Source organism: Loxodonta africana, chromosome 16 (genome assembly GCF_030014295.1).
Source record: "Loxodonta africana isolate mLoxAfr1 chromosome 16, mLoxAfr1.hap2, whole genome shotgun sequence".
Lineage (NCBI taxonomy): Eukaryota > Metazoa > Chordata > Mammalia > Proboscidea > Elephantidae > Loxodonta > Loxodonta africana.
Window position 1 is genome coordinate 74,666,903 of NC_087357.1, and position 16,090 is coordinate 74,682,992.

The 16,090-nt window shown below is 39.9% G+C and overlaps 1 protein-coding gene across 10 annotated transcripts in view; it reads left to right on the forward strand.

Moving 5' to 3' along the window:
• Nucleotides 1-16,090, forward strand: part of LRMDA (leucine rich melanocyte differentiation associated) — a 1,290,642-nt gene that overhangs the window by 949,863 nt on the left and 324,689 nt on the right. The window lies entirely within an intron of this gene.

The following is a 16,090-nucleotide window of genomic DNA, read 5'->3' on the forward strand; positions in this document are numbered from 1 at the left end:
GCCAGGTTTTTAACGTCCTTTTAACCTTAACCTCAATGTACCTTTTCAGCTTTACCTTCTAGGATTGCCCTATTTAAATTCAGCCTTTTGAACCAACTGCCCTGCTGCCCACCACTGAAGCTCATTTGCCCTTGCATACTATCACCTCTTTGGGTGTCTCCCGCAGACCTTTTCTAGTTATCTTAGTTAGAAGGTCAGTCACCAAAGAGGTTTTTAAAATGCCGGGTCTTTCATTACCTTTTGTTTTTCTCTATGAAGAAAAAAATAATTTTATTATGCAAAATGAACTTCTAAAGACAGAGTCAGAGAGAACATAAAGTTTAGCGCCAACGCAAAAGAAAACTGACTGATAATTAATACTACCCAGAAGGGTAAGCTTTAGCCTTTATTTAAATGGACAAAGACTGACGAGGCGGAGCCTGGTTATTGCATACCGCTCCACATCCCTTGGCGATGATGATACCTAGAATTCAAGAAGCATTGGTTTAGAGAGATGACTTCATACTGAGGACATGAGGAGCCTGCAGCTACCTATCTCCGCATTGAGTACCTGAAACACGCTGACATTTGTACACATTGCTACATATCAGGCTTATTATTCAGTTTGCAACCATTGCCAGCACAGATAAAAGGCAAGCATCATTTCACATCAGGCCAAGCCACAAAGTATGTCTTTCCACAACCTAGAAAATGGGGTAGGAACCAGATCACAGGACCCAAATGGAACTGGTGAGGAAATGGATAGTGCATATAGTAGCTTCAAAGCAACATCTAGCAAAATAGATTTAAATCATTCTGAAAGAAATAAATCCTAACAATACATTGTGCTGAATGAAATGAAGCTCACAAAAGAATTGATTAGGAAGTATACCAAATGGAATAAAATGTAGCAGAAGGGCACATATCGAAGAGAATAAAACATGTTTCTGCTTGAAGGGTATTGAACTTAGTAAAATACAACTGACCAGCCATAAAGCAAGTGAATAAAATATGTAGTCAGGTCAGATGTATATTCAATCAGAATAGATCAATGGCATTGTGTGATCACTTTCATCTTTTAGTTATATTATCCGTAGTGTAATTTCTTTAGATTTTCCAAGAAAAGCTGGGACTTTACCTAATTCCTGACTGAAGGAACCCACATTAAATGGGATGTATAATTAATTGAAAATAAAGTATTGCTTGTTGGCTTGTCTTGGTCCAGAGAATCATAATGATTTTCTGGAATTAGACGGGAATTTTATTCTAAATTGCAATAGAGACTCATGGTGAAGGCTTTATAGTTAACTGTCCCTCCGATGAAAAGTTAGTTTTACCTTGCACTGAGCTGAAAGGCTCAGACCCATCAACTAAGTTCACTTCGTTTTCTACAGAATGTGGGAATTTTAGGTCAGTATTAGAATATTTTTTTTTTATTATTGTTATTAGAATAATTTGGTCTGCCCCTGGGAATTCTCTCTCACATTCAAACATACTTATTCAATGGTTCTGATGTATTCGGAGACTTATTTAGATGTAATTCTCTACATTGATGAAGCTTAATTCCAATGGTATTCGTAGTGATGTACCAAGGACAGGGCAATGGGAGTGATCAGAAGGGGGTGCACTGTCTATAGAGAATTTTCAAGCAATAATAAAACCAACTAAAGTTCAGTCAGCATCTTATCATCACCATACACTGACAATTCAAACAAGAAAGTAACAAAATGTTCCTCTATGAAAAAATAGGACCCCTGGTGCCGCGGTGGTTAAGAGCTTGTCTGCCAGCCAAAAGGTGAGCAGTTCGAATCTACAAGATGCTCTGTGGAAACCCTATGGGGCGGTTCTCTGTCCTATAGGGTCACTCTATGAGTCGGAATCAGCTTGATGGCAATGGGTTAAAGTCTAAATAATTGCTATAGGTACTATTGTAGTTTAATAATATGTAAGTATACTTTACACGAACACATCTTTTAATAAACTTTGTAATCCGCATGGAAGTTAATCTGGAGAACTTTCAGCTATACAGGTGATTCAGCACACATGGGCTCAGCTATATGTATTTGTATGCTTTATCTAAAAATCAGTTTACAGCCAAATGGAATTCAGAGAAAAAAATCAAAACAAGACAAAAACTTTCCAGTTTGAGAAAGGGAGTTTATCCATTGTTCTCCACTGATTCTGATGATGCATTGTTTCCCCAGGTTTACAGGATAGTCACGGAATCTTTTTGCCTTTAGACATGAATCAGTGTTCTTCCATAGCACATTACTCAAGGTCCTACCTAACTTGTCTCACGTATTAACAGTCTCTTTTCCCCCACTGGACTGTAAACCCAGGCAGGGACTGTGCCTTGTTCTTCCTTGAATCTCCAATGTCCAGTGCAGCACTTGCTACTTGGTAAACGCTCAGTATGTGCCTGGATGGAAGCACATAGGGCTGAGAGGTGTGTATTGAGAAGGCGTCAGCATTGAAAGACGAAAGTAAGCTGATTTTGGTGATAGGTGATCCTGAGATAGTTGAGGTTGTCCTTGGGGGCCCTCCTTGGCTTTAATGGCGAAACCTCTGTCAAGTCGGACACTTCCTACAAGTGTAAAAAGAACAGGAAGCTAGAGCTTCAGCCATCTCAAACTCGCCTTTCACCATAAGGATGGATTTTCTTTCGTCTTAACATACTCATAGGTAATCCTGCAAGGGTTGAACTTCTTACTGCTGTTGGGAGGGGTCCAGTTGTTCCTAAAGAAATCTGAGGATTTTGGCTTTTTCACCTTTTGTTCCCCCTTTTAGCACTGATGTGTACCTTTATTGCTTGAGGGAAGCATATTGAAACATGTTTTTCATTTGTAAGTGGGATGGTCATATTAGTTGGAGGAATGTCAGCTACAAGGATTTGAATCAGCTTAGTTGCTTCTCATACTGTCTGCCCAGATGGCAATTCAGCATTTCCAATTTTGTTCCATTAAATTGCAGGTTTGTCCCATCAGAGAGGTTCAGATTCCTATTCCTTATATCTGGTCTGTTTTTTTTCCTTGGGAGAGGAGTCCTGAGTGCCAAAGAGAAAGGGACACAGTGAAAAACATAAAGCGTATTTTCAGGCACCTTTGAAAAAGGAAAATTTAATGGGACACTCTAGTAATATGGGAAATGGAGTTAGATAAGAATCATGCCCCTTGTTTGACCTTTTGGACTCATCTTTGCCAATTTCTGTGTGCGGTTCAGTAAATTAAATAAGCCTTCCTTAGCCCGGAACTGTCTGTGATAGCACAACCCTTCATTGTGGTACCGTAGACAGAAATTCAACTTTCAAGACAGGAGCCTGACATCCTTCAAAAATGGGAATCTATGGCAATTTTAAACATTCCAACCATATTAATTCCAGTGACAGTTATCCTTTAAGTCACTTGAGATGGATTCACCCTTTTCAACTTTCAAAATTTATATTTGATCCTATGGCCTCTGTGACCCGCACAAGGCACTGTCTGTGTGTGTTTGTGTGTGTGAGAGAGAGAGATAGTGAGAAATAGAAGCAGGGAGATTGTTAACCTAGTCCTATTTATGTTTTTCCCTACCTCTGAGCTGTTCTCTGTCCTTAATTACCGTTTCTATGGAAAAAAATGGAGAGAACTCACATTCCCAAGAGAAAGGTTCAATGGTTTACAGTTCTTTCTTTGAGGGCAATGTTTTTATTATTGTTCTTCCATCCAGGCTGAAAGTTGAGTGCCATCTGTCAATCATCAGCAACTGGGAACCTCAGAATCAGTAGGGGGCTTTGTGGTTCTCATCAAGTACTGTTGACCCCCAGTTAAGTCAAGTCACTTCTCACCGTGCTTACACCCAAGGCTGCCAGCTTCTGTCTATTCTATCCTTGGAGCACTCTAGGACACATGACTTTCTCTGACTGTGGGCTCATTCCCAAGAAGGACTGTTCACTTGCTACATGGTGAGGAAGCTTTGGAAATCTTCAACAAGCACCTGGAAGGACTGATGTGGAGCAAATTGCTTATACTGAAGGGTGAGGAGAGGTTAGAGGAGACCCATCAGACTCTTCTGGGCTGAGTTTCAAGGTAACCACACACTGGTCATTATGAGTAGTTGAAGAGTCATATCTTCAGCTTTGCATGTGTGTTGATATTACCAGCTCCCCACAATTTAGAGATGATTAATTCACCCGTGAGAACCTGACTTACAAACCAAAAGATCAACGTATTACTTGCATTTGGGCAAGGGATGGTGATCAGGGATGGTGGGTAAGGGTTAGTGGTCAGGGAAAGCAGACTATTCGCATCTGCTTTCTAGGGGCCCCCTTTCCTGTATGAGAATAACTGACAAAGTGAATTAATCATCTACAATATTTCCAGTGAGCACAGAGCTAACGTAGTTATTAAGGCTAGAGGCCAGACTGCCTGGGTTTTGAATCCTGACATAACCCTTAAGCCCTATATGATCTCAGACCAGTTACTTAAGCCCTTTGAGCTTTGACTAACTGATCTGGAAAATGAGATACTAAGAGTACTTCCCTCATAGAGTTGTTGGGAGGATTCAATAGGATAATCAATTAAGTGTGTTGTCTAAGTGCCTGGCACATAATAAGTGTACAATGAGAGTTAATACTATTATTAGTAGTATAATAATAAAAGTTTTTGCTTAAGAACAAAAGTGATTGGATTTTTTTTTCAGGCTATTTTATTCTATAATGATAGCACCTGGAGAATTATGCCCACTTCTCCATTGAGTTCGCCTTTACAGAGACAAGATTACCCGTTTATTGCTTGAGGAACACAGATAATTTCTTATCAGCTCTGTTTTCTTTAGATCCCGTGTTGCTTTGTTTGTATTTGTGTGATTCTATCTTTACCTACCATTTGCTATATGCCAGAAATCTTGTGCTCTTCATCATGTTGCCTAATTCAGTTTGCACACTAGCTGTTTGAGGAAAGATTTATTATCTCCATTTTTCTGATCAGGAAACTAAGGCATGGGGCAGTAATAAAAGTAAGTAGATGGTAAATGTGGGGTTTAAACCTAGATCTGTGTATTAAATTCCATGTTTAAGGCACTGTGTTATACTGCCTCTTCATTTATAACTCAGCACATTGGACCCGGAATTAATTAGGTCATTACTAATTTTGTATTTGTTAAACAGTTTGGCATTTTTGATAAGTTTCGGTAAATGCTTTAGCATTTTTATGTAAGTTGAGCGGATGACAGTTTGAAACTGGATTTCCAAATTTTATATGCTAGCAATTGGAAACTAGAATTACAACAAGATATGAGTTTGTTTTGATTCCAGAGAACATACATGCTCTGGGTAATGATCCAAATTAATACAGTCTGGGATGCCCAAGATAGCTCCTGTGGGGTAATGATATTAGGGGGCCACACCATTAAGAGTCCTGACAAGTTCAAATTTTAACTAACCTTTCTTACATGAATCCAACATAGTCATGCCTTATCCTTTAGTGACTCTTCAGGGACGCAACAGACCAGATGGTTTGATATAGAATGACATTCTCATAAAAAAAAGTTAGTAAGAATTTCCTTACGTCACTGAGTGTAGCCTAGAATGTTCTTAACCTCAGGTATATAATATCCTTGAATGAAGATTTGGATCTCATCCATGACTGTGGATCTTGTGAGTAAAATAATCAACTTGGAACATATGTCGAGGGTATTCCTAGACTGGCATTTTCCAATCTACCCAAAACCAAAACCAAACCCAGTACTGTCAAGTCGATTCTGACTCATAGTCATGACCCTATAGGACAGAGTAGAACTGCCCCATAGTTTCACAAGGAGCGCCTGGCGGATTCGAGCTGCTGACCCTTTGGTTAGCAGCCGTAGCACTTAACCACTACGCCACCAGGGTTTCCGTCCAATCTACAATCGCTATTATTTACTTAAAGTTTTTCTTATTATTATTTAGATCAGCTCACTTATTATTTTTTTTACCTTAAATACTTAGTCATCCTTGTTCTAAGCAATGATCATGAAATCAGTTGATTGATGTAAATGTTATATTTTACTATGAAGATGACTTACAAATATTTGTGTACCGTTTAACGTGTCTCCTGTACCTCAGCCAAGTTTGTGATGGGAATACTTCTCTAATCCCCCAACTGGGGGTAGAGGGTGGGCTTGTACTTAAGTGCTAGAACAATCCAGAGTCCCCCATGGGATATAAAATGAAGGGGAGTTGTCAAAATGTCACCTGGTGTGAAGGCCACTTACTGGACTAGGAGTCAATCAGTAGATTCAGCCTGAAACTACCTGCACTCAGCTGTGTGACCTTGACCTAATCCCCTGTGCCTTCATTTCCCCCTGTTTCAGGCAGGTTGGAACTAGTCATCTCCCCCTGCTCCCTCATTCTCAGCTGCTCTGCCTCTTTCCTTTCCCAGGTGCAGGTGCAATAGGACTAGTGCCTGCTTCTACGCTTCCATTCCTCGGGGATTTCCATGTGTTTGGCTTTGTAGGACCTTTCCCTGTTAGCTCCCCTCACCCCTATTATGTTAGATCAAACTCAATCTGATGTAACTTTTAATGATTTCATTTTTAAGGGGACATTAGGAAAGCCTGCATCAAGGACATCACTTACCTTCATTTAGAACGGCAGGCATCTTCGCTATGTCCATTTCTAGCCGCGATAAAATGGCAGTAAATCAGAAAAAATGCCATGCTCCTTAGAGCTTGGAGAATGAGCTTTGGACTGTCCTGCTTACAGGGATGTCAGCTGTCAGCAAGTAAATCAGCTCTGTCTCTCCACCCCCGTGGCATCAGGGAAATCTCTGACTTCGTGGGATGGGGTTGATTAGTCAGTCAATCTCCCTCCCCCCGTTTGAGGTTGAGAGTGTATCTCTCTTGTTTTCTCGCAGCATGTTTAGTGAGCTTATTGGCCCCTAAGTGTTATTGCCAACCACAGCTTCGCCCTTGTCAGAGAGATTATTATATGACCCTGGGTGACTTCTGGCTGCAGAAGGGCCCTAGATTTACATTTTTGCATTTCAAAGCCAGGAATATAAATAACTAATAGAACACTGGGCCACCGAATATTTATATATCTCTTTTGAAATTTACATTTCTCCCTTTCTTATGATGGGGTTTGCTGCTCCCAGGGTCATAGTTGATGGGCCAGCAGCATCAGTGGTGACATAAAGCAATCATCCAGGGAGAGTGCTTCCCAGCCCCTGTGGCGCACTGTGAGGCGCTGCAGGTTATTATGCCAGCAATTCAGCGGTAATCGAACCCCCCATCTCCTTGGCCCTCTCCCCGCTTCCCTTTTATGATGTCCAATAAATTTTACATGGTCCAATTTGCCTCATCCACCAACCTAATACCGTTTGAATTAAGAGTCTCTTCCGTAGCTTTCAACAATGGAAACTTTGCTTTCTCCATCCAAATTATTCATAAAGGCTGCTCCTGAGTATGCCGGAAAGGAGGCAGGGCTCTGCAGATACGGAAAGTGCAAATATGCTGGTCCCTTAAGAAGAAGGGGTTGCTCAGTTGTTGAACTGGTTGACTACATGATATATTAAGATGGAAGAGAACATCTCCTTTAGACATGTACTAAGTTATCTTGGATGGATAAGACTGTGTTAGATTAGGAATTTTTTTTTTTTTTTTAAAGTGATACATATGCTTGAAGGTTTTCTGGTTCCTGAATTTTCGTGGTAGGCCATAAGAATAAGAACAATAGCAACAACAATAGCAACATTTCTTAAGCATTTGCTAAGTTAATTATTCTAAGCCCTTTGCATGCATTTAAAAAAAATTCTCAGAACAATCCTGTGAGATGGTTACTTTTTATAAACCTGCTTATAAAAGTGGAAACTGAGTACCAGAGAGGTTAAGTAAATCGCTCAAGGTCACACAGCCATTAAGTGACAGGACTAGGGTAGGTGTCATATCACCTGATACATGTTCTTTACATTACCCAGTACCACAGGGTGGGGTTAGCCAGCAGCAATAACCTTGAGAGGAATGTTAGTAAATCTCCCATTCACTCAGCCCGATCAAACGTTCCATCGGTATTTACAGAATGTCTACCATGTGCAGGCCCTGTTCTGGACGTGGGACACAGCAGTAACTGAGGCAAACAGTCCTGTGTGGCTAGTATTTTAGTGGTTAGTATTTTAGTAGGTGAGGTCAGGCAATAGCACGTAAAGAAACATTGAGAAGTGCCACAAAGAAAATGCATTAAATCGATGCGATGGAGAACATCCGTGTGGCCAAAGTCGCTGTTGTTGTTAGCTGCCGTCCAGTGAGCCCGGGACTCATGGTGACCCCACATACAACCAAAAGGCGCCCCGTCCTGCGCCATCATCCCTGTGATCAGCTGATGCTCTGACGATTGTGATGTATGGGATTTTTGTGGCAGAATTCTTACCTTTTTTTTTTTCATGTGGGAAACCCTACTTTGATTTCCTGCCAATGCACTTTACGCACAGCTACTACTCATCTGTCAGTGGAGGCTAGTGTGTTGCTGTGGAACTAAATAAGTTTCAGTGGAACTTTCAGACTAAGCCGTACTAGGAAGAAAGGCCTGGTGATCTCTCCCGAAAATCTGCCAAGGAAAACCGTGTGGTGGGGGAAGGGAGGCTACTTTAGCTAGGGTGTTCGGGAAGGCCCTCCCTGAAGAGAGGATATCTGGAATAAGGCCTAAATGGTGAACGTAAGTTGGGGTGGGGAGCTGTTTTCCAGGTAGAGGAAGTGCAGAGCCCCAAAGCAGGAACAGCGTCTTGCATGGGAAGGCTAGAAGGAAGACCCGCGTGGTTGAAGCATTATTAGCCAAGGAGAGCGCGTAGGCTTGGGAGTCCAGAGGTCGGCAGGACTGCAGTCATGCAGACCAGGGCAAGGAGTGTGGATGCTGTGGTGTTTTCAGTTTCTTGCAATCAATATTTTACTGCCTATAGTCCATTTTCTTTTATGGCCGGTCTTCTTTTCATTCTGCTATGACTCCATGCTTACCTCGTAATGGGCATTTTAATCCTCTCTGTGGTGCAGCCCAGTGCTTCTTGCTGGGCACCTCACTTTGTTCCAGCTTGGGGCGCCATTAAAAGAGAATAGAGGAAGTCTCCAGCCGAGAGTGGCTCAGGAAGGAGTGCAGGTTGCAAGCTAAATGCTCTAATTAAATCAATGCCATTGCACATCCTGTTAGGCAAGCTGGGGGCAGTTGCACACAATTTACCGACGCCATGATATACACTTAAGAGGGGTGTGACTTCACAGAAGCGATTAGATTGGCCTGTTTAATCAGTGGCCAAGCTACCATCAATAATAATAATTATTTTTATTGATTTGGTAAGTGCCATAGAAATGAGCCCAGAGAATAGCTGCCTCTTTTTCCTCTGTCCTTGGCCCAAGTACTAAATCCTAGCCCATCTAGGTTGCATCTAGAATGACCTTGGGACCAGTCGCACTGCAGATTGATGTTATCCGGAATTCCTATCTTATAAAAGTTTTTATGCTTTCCAGTCAAGACAGGAGTTTTCAATTTTTTGTTCCTCTGCTTAGTGGCAAAGGAACGTTCCTTCTAGTAAGTGTGTAAATATGTATTTCCTCTTTTAGCTTTATCAGCCTGCTGTACTGTTTGCCTGTAGGTCATTTTGGCCAGAAGTGGAGGTTGAGTGGACACAAAAATGGGCTTGGACATTGCTTAGTTTGGGCTGTGTACACAATCACAAAGGGAAATCTAAGTGGAATCACCAGAGTTTTGGAAGGCAGCTACTTTTGCCTCAGATTTGTTACCTCACTACAGCTCACTCCAGTCTCACTTGTAGTTTGAGACCTTTGTCTATGTAGCTACAAATGTCTGAATTACCTCCCTACACCTCTTGGCCACAGAGAAAGGATTCTGTGATCAGAAAGGTCTGGGAAATGCTATAAATCTGATTTTGTGCTTGGGGATTAACGGTACTCATTAGCATATGAGAGGCTTTGAGATTCTAGAGTAACTTCTCGGCATTTTTCAAAAATATCCCGTCAAAGAACCCTTCGTGAGAGAAGGCGTGTTACCTATAACACATGCTGGAAAAGACTGGCTAAGAGGACTATTGAATTTCTTCTATGGATTTGCACATGTAACTGTACAGGAGACAGGCATCCTTTCTCTAAGGGAAAACTTCTTAGTGGGGATTCCATGACACTGCTGTAGAAATCATTTGTTTTTATGCAAGGGATCTGTGTTCCCAAGATAAAGTATCTAAACCGGTGTCTCATCTAGACTAAACGTTCCTAATTTGGTTTCACGGGAAAACTTAGCCTTTTGGGCTAGAGTGTACCATTAGATCCAAGAACCATGCATCGTGGGATTCCTTTTGTTGAATTTTATGTGAAGATTTAGTGTACTTATGCCTTGACACCATGGTTTAGACTTTTAAAATTGACACTTAACTGACATTTATAGTTATTAATGTCATGTTATGTACTTTAGGGAATCATTATAATCATCAAACACTAGCTATTTCCTTCAGAGTTTGTTAAAAGTGTGTTTCCTTTGTAATTTTTCAGTAGAATGATATCTAAGCTGTAGTTATTTATGTACTGTTTTCATAAACTTTGCCATACTTCCATAAGATATGTAATACTATGTACTTAATATATACAAAAAAGCTCAGTGATAGCGCTCGCCCCCCCAAAATACAATTATTTAGACATAAAGTTACAGTGCCTAAATTCTGTACAGACCTGTTCTCAAACCAGGGTGGGGAGGGGTTGTGAGGGAGGGGGATGTACAACTTTCTCTCCAGAAATAGGAAGGCGAAGGAGCGTTCTGTGGCTTCCAGTGTTTACCCCACCCGATATCACTGGTCAGGTGAATGAAAAAGGCATTGACTCATAGTGATAATCCAGGAAACAGACTGCCAGAAGAACAAATGAATCTATCTTGGAAGAAGTACAGCCAGAATGCTCCTTAGAGGGGAGGATGTTCAGACTTTGTCTCACATACTTTGGACATGTTATTAGGAGAGACCAGTCCCTGGAGAAGGACATCATGGTTGGTAAAGTAGAAGGTCAGCAAAAAAGAGAAGACCCTGGCTGCAACAATGGGCTCAAACAAACAATGATTGTGAGGATGGTGCAGGACTGGGCAGCATTTTGTTTTGTTGTACATAGGGTTGGTATGAGTTGAAACCGATGTGAAGGTACCTAACGACAACAACATTCTAGAAGTCCCAGTGACCACATGACCCAGAATCATCGCCATGGATATTTGGCTTGGAATGGACAACTGCTACGAAGTAGTAATACAGGTGAACTCCTTCCCTTCCCCCAGTTTCCACTGGAGTACTCCTCAGGCTTACCTCAGTCATTGTATAGCCTTGAAAATGCAACCCACATATTACGCAAATGAATTTTTGGACCCACTTAACACATTATGGTAGAGTTTCTGTTTTATAATCAGCTTTTTATCTCTTATATTTTTATTTAGCTGTGTTCTAACTCATGAATCATTAAATCATGATTTGCTATATTAGCTATCTTTTTGCTAATAGCTATTAAATACTTTCATAATTATTATGATAAAAAAATAAACCTATGCAAGTACCACCTAAAATTATCTTGTGTCTTACCAGCAGCACACATACCGCAATTCGGAAGCCTTGATGTGGGTGATATGTTATCGCAGTGTTACGTTTCTAGTTAAGCTTATGTCTAGGTCATGTCGTTTATGTTAGCTGCCGTCAGGTTGATTTCGACTCGTGGCAACCCCATGTGTGCAGAGTAGGACTGCACTCCATAGGGTTTTCAAGGCTGCGACCTTTTGGAAGCAGATCACCAGGCCTTGCCGACCTTTTGGTTAGCAGCCTGAGCTCTTAACCACTGCATCACCAAGGCTCCAGTAAATTGCTCAAGCTCATTAATTGTGAGCAATAATCAAGTGTTGGATTTTTCCCAAAACATCTACCCAGGAGAAACAAAGAAAAATTGCAGACCCCTCATAACTCGCAGGTAGTGAGAATGAAGAAGAAAATACTATATAAATATCAGTTTTAAGAAGTTTTATTCAAGTGTACTTTGTTAGCAAAAAAGACTTCAGAAGTAAAAATGCTACCTAATAGAAATAGAAAAGAGCGTGCTGAGGGCACACTCTTCAGCCAATCCCAGGCACCAGTTGTGAGTAACATCCTCAGACAAGTGTTGTTGGCAGAATATCTTTCTCTGGGTGGATTCTAAGACAGGAATTTGGGTCAGACCTAAGCATGGGGAACCTATCTAAATAGTGTCATTTCAGGGTTGCTGAGAGGGCCCTGTCACTAAGATTTGACTCACAGACCTGACCCAGGAGTTGGGATTTCCATAATTTTTCCTTGCCTTGTGCTGAAGGAGTTAAAGACTGCAAATGTACCATCTGGGGGAATGTTCCAACAAGCTATTTTTATCCATTACTTTGCGAAGAACTGTGGAACAGAATAAGGGAAGAGTCTGTATTTGAGGTGGGAAAAAGGAAGGGTGGCATACAGCACGGGGGTCTGCCTGAGGAGTTTGGGCCATGGGAAATTAGCCTGGGAAGTGGTTGGAGGCAGTGGGGGTGATGATGGGGGATGGGGGCAGAGGGATATGCCGAGGACTCTAAAGCAAAATGGGCTGACCCCAAAGGGAGTTCCTGTGGTGATTTAAACCAACTTTACCTATTTCTTAGTTTGACTCAGGTTAGTTAATGGAGACATGTAATAACCTTTATTTTATAAAAGAGCACAATTAATAAACTCTACTTGAGGGAGTTAAGTTTATGAGATTTCACGCCTTCACCAGGGCCTAGAGTTGGTCCATGCATCTTTCTAGAATTGTTGACATACCCTTAAGCATCCTAACAATGTGGTTAATAGTACAATATGCTCTGTACCGCACAGCCAGGCTTCAAATATTGGCTGCACCCTTTGCTGGTTACAGCCCTTAGGTGAGTTATTAACCTCCCTTTGTCTCAGGTCCCTTGACTGCCAATGGACCTAATCATTGCATATTTCTCCTGGGACTGTGGAGAGGGTAGACTGAGATGGTCCATGAGGACTTCTTATCTTCAAAAATCTTTTTCTTCTTATATGGATTTTTGTAAACTTCCTAAAATCCTTTTTTTTTTTTTTTTGACAAAGCAAGGTACACACTTCTGAGTATTTGAAGGTGTTTGTCACCATCATTTGGTTCCAACTCTATCATCCTAATGGTATTTGAATCATTCACAGTGTATCCTAAACTGTTTCAACATCTCAAATTTCAGGTGTTAGAATAGGTAATTAATTACATGAATCTTTTATGAAGATCTTAAAACACACTTCAGGAAGAGAAATGTGTTTTGTACATATTTCCTCTCCTTAGTTAATCCTCTCCAGAGTTATTGCATATAAATGGGAAGAATTAAAGAAATGAGTTGAGAAAATGGCATTTCTAACATCAAATTAGATATGGATCATCTGACCATAATGGCCCTGGGGTCCAATCTGTATTTATTCATTTGAAAACCAATTGAGTTATTTCTAAACTGACAAGGTATATAGAAGGATAACCATTTCCAGGGTCTAATGCATGGCCAGACATTAGAGGTGGATATTGTATGCACTTGTGTGTGTGCGTTTCTTTGCAAAGTCAAGTAAAACACTTGGTACGCTCCAAGTGTGTCTGGTATTCTTTCTAGTCAGTTAGTCATCTTTAGTTAGAATATAGCACCGATGAGGTAAGCTCTTGTTTCATGGGGGCTGCTGTGATATGTACAGAAAACAAGAGGGAATGATGGAACACCCCTACTTCTATAAAAACAGGATCACCAATCAATAATGGTAGGAAAAGGGGGTATCCATGTTTTGAGTTTGGAGTGGTCACTATTTTTTAACCATGTGTCAATTTTAGACAGGTTCATTGACTGTTCTAAAAGATGAGTATTTCCCCTCTCCTCCTCTCAATTTTTGTTAGTTATGTTATTATTTTTATATTGTCAATGGCAATCGCATTCTCTTCTGTAACAAATATTTTCATAGTTGTTACTATTATTTTAGTATTAGTTCTAGACTGAAGTGACCTCAGAACTCATTACTAGTTCTTTTGATTGTAGTTTCTCCATTCCTTAATTCTTATCAAACCTTAATTGGCTAGTTTTCTTCTCAGGACATTTTCTTTTTCATAACAGGTCCATGCACCATGGATTTCTTAAATTTTGCATGTCTGTTACATCTGAATGACATTTTGGTTGGGCATATTTTAAGAATTTTTTAGGATATATGTTATTTTTATAATTTTATCAGTATTTCTTTATTATGGTTCTAGGTATGTGTATCAGCCTGATTTTTTCTTCCTTGTAGGTTATTTTATTTACTTACTTTTCCTATATAGATGTCTATAGAATTGTTCCCTTAAATTTCAGTAGATTGATTAAGATACTCCAGATTGTTGATCATTCTGTGAAACATGGTGAATGAACTCTTTTGATCTGCAGATTAATTTTTTCCTTCATTTTGAGGCCATTTCGTAGTATAGGTTTTAAAATTTTTCTACTCATTTTCATATGCATTCACTGTGATCGTGTCAATCTTTGGCTCTGTCAGTACCTTGATTTTTAGTGTAGCCTTTCTACTTTTTTTTTTTTATCTTTCCAAATTACTTTTTAGTTCTTGTTGATATTGTTTTGATCTTTATTTTGTTTTCTTAGGTCTTCTTTTTCAACCTATTCAATTGTTTTGTTTGTCTGAGTTTACCTTGGTTGGAGTTGGCTGAGCTGATTTCATCTGTAAAATTTTGTCTTCTGCTAAATTTGGTATGTTTGGGGACATTATTTCTTCTAATACTTTTGTTTTTAACAATCTCCTCTTTCTGTCCTTATGTTACTACAATAAGACATACGTTAGAGACATTTTTATATCATTCCACGGGTACCTGATGCTCTATTTTTATTCACCTTCAATTTTTTCGCTTCGTTTTTCAGCTCAGATAATTTCTTTTGATCTGTTGCCTCATTCCTCTGTCACCTACATTCTTTTATTGAAAACATCCAGTTAATTTTTCACTTGAGATACTGTATTTTTCAGCTAAAAAATTTCCAAAATATTATAGTTTCTATTTCTCTCATGAGAATTTATTATTTTCCACCAATTTCAAGTGTATTTAACTTGACCTCATGAAAAATGATTATAATAGCTGCTTTAAATTCTTTGTTTGATAAATCTAAAGTCTGGGTCATCTTGGGGTCAGTGTCGTTTGACTGTTTTTCCCTTGAGAAATGGTCACATTTTCCAGGTTCTTGGTATATTGGGTAATTTTTTAAATGTCTTGGATATTTTGAATATTATATTGCTTAGATATTGTGTTATAATCCTCTGGAAAATGTTGATTTTTCTTTGTTTTAGCAGGCAGTCAACCTTGTTACTTTCAGACCACAGGTTCTACCTTGCCTTCTGTAGGCTCAATTTAGTTTTCAAAGCTTTTACTATGCTCTGTTTAATCTGCCTTGTGCGTGTACCGCTCAAGAATTAGTCTGAAACGTGAGTAGTGGCTTACGATCTTAGTTAATTTCTCAGAGCTTTTGCTAAGCTGCTTTGGATCTATCCCACACATACACATTTATAGGCGAGCGAGAAACTTCTGTGGCTTATATAGAGAATTAGCAGATCCCCTCCTTCAGCTCTCTCTATTCTTGAGATTCCCTCTTTACTCTCCAGTCCTGAAGAACCTCTTTTGTCGGTTCTCCTGTGCAGAAGTTTGGGGGTAGAAATAGAAAGCCACGTTTTAACTGCCTACACTGCTGCTGTGTCACATAATTCTGAGATTGGGGCTGGCAGTTGGAGCAAAGTCCTAAGAACAAAAAAGAAATAAACCTAGAAACTCATCTGTTTGGGGATCACTTCTTCATGTCTTGAACTCCCTCCACAGTCCACTCACTTTTGTTTACTTTTCGGAGCCCTCAGGTAGTTGGTTTTTATATTTTGGGCAAAGTTTTTAGTTGTGGTCGGTGAAAGAGATAGGCCGTATTGGGCTTCCCCCACCATGCTACAAGCAGAACTCTTATTCAATTGAATTGTATTCAGTTAAGCTTCTGTTTCATTAAATTCATGTTCTTATTAAGTGGTTTTATAGCATAAAGCTATTATGAATTTTTTCCTCTTTCTTGAGTTGTTGAGTTCTTTGTTCA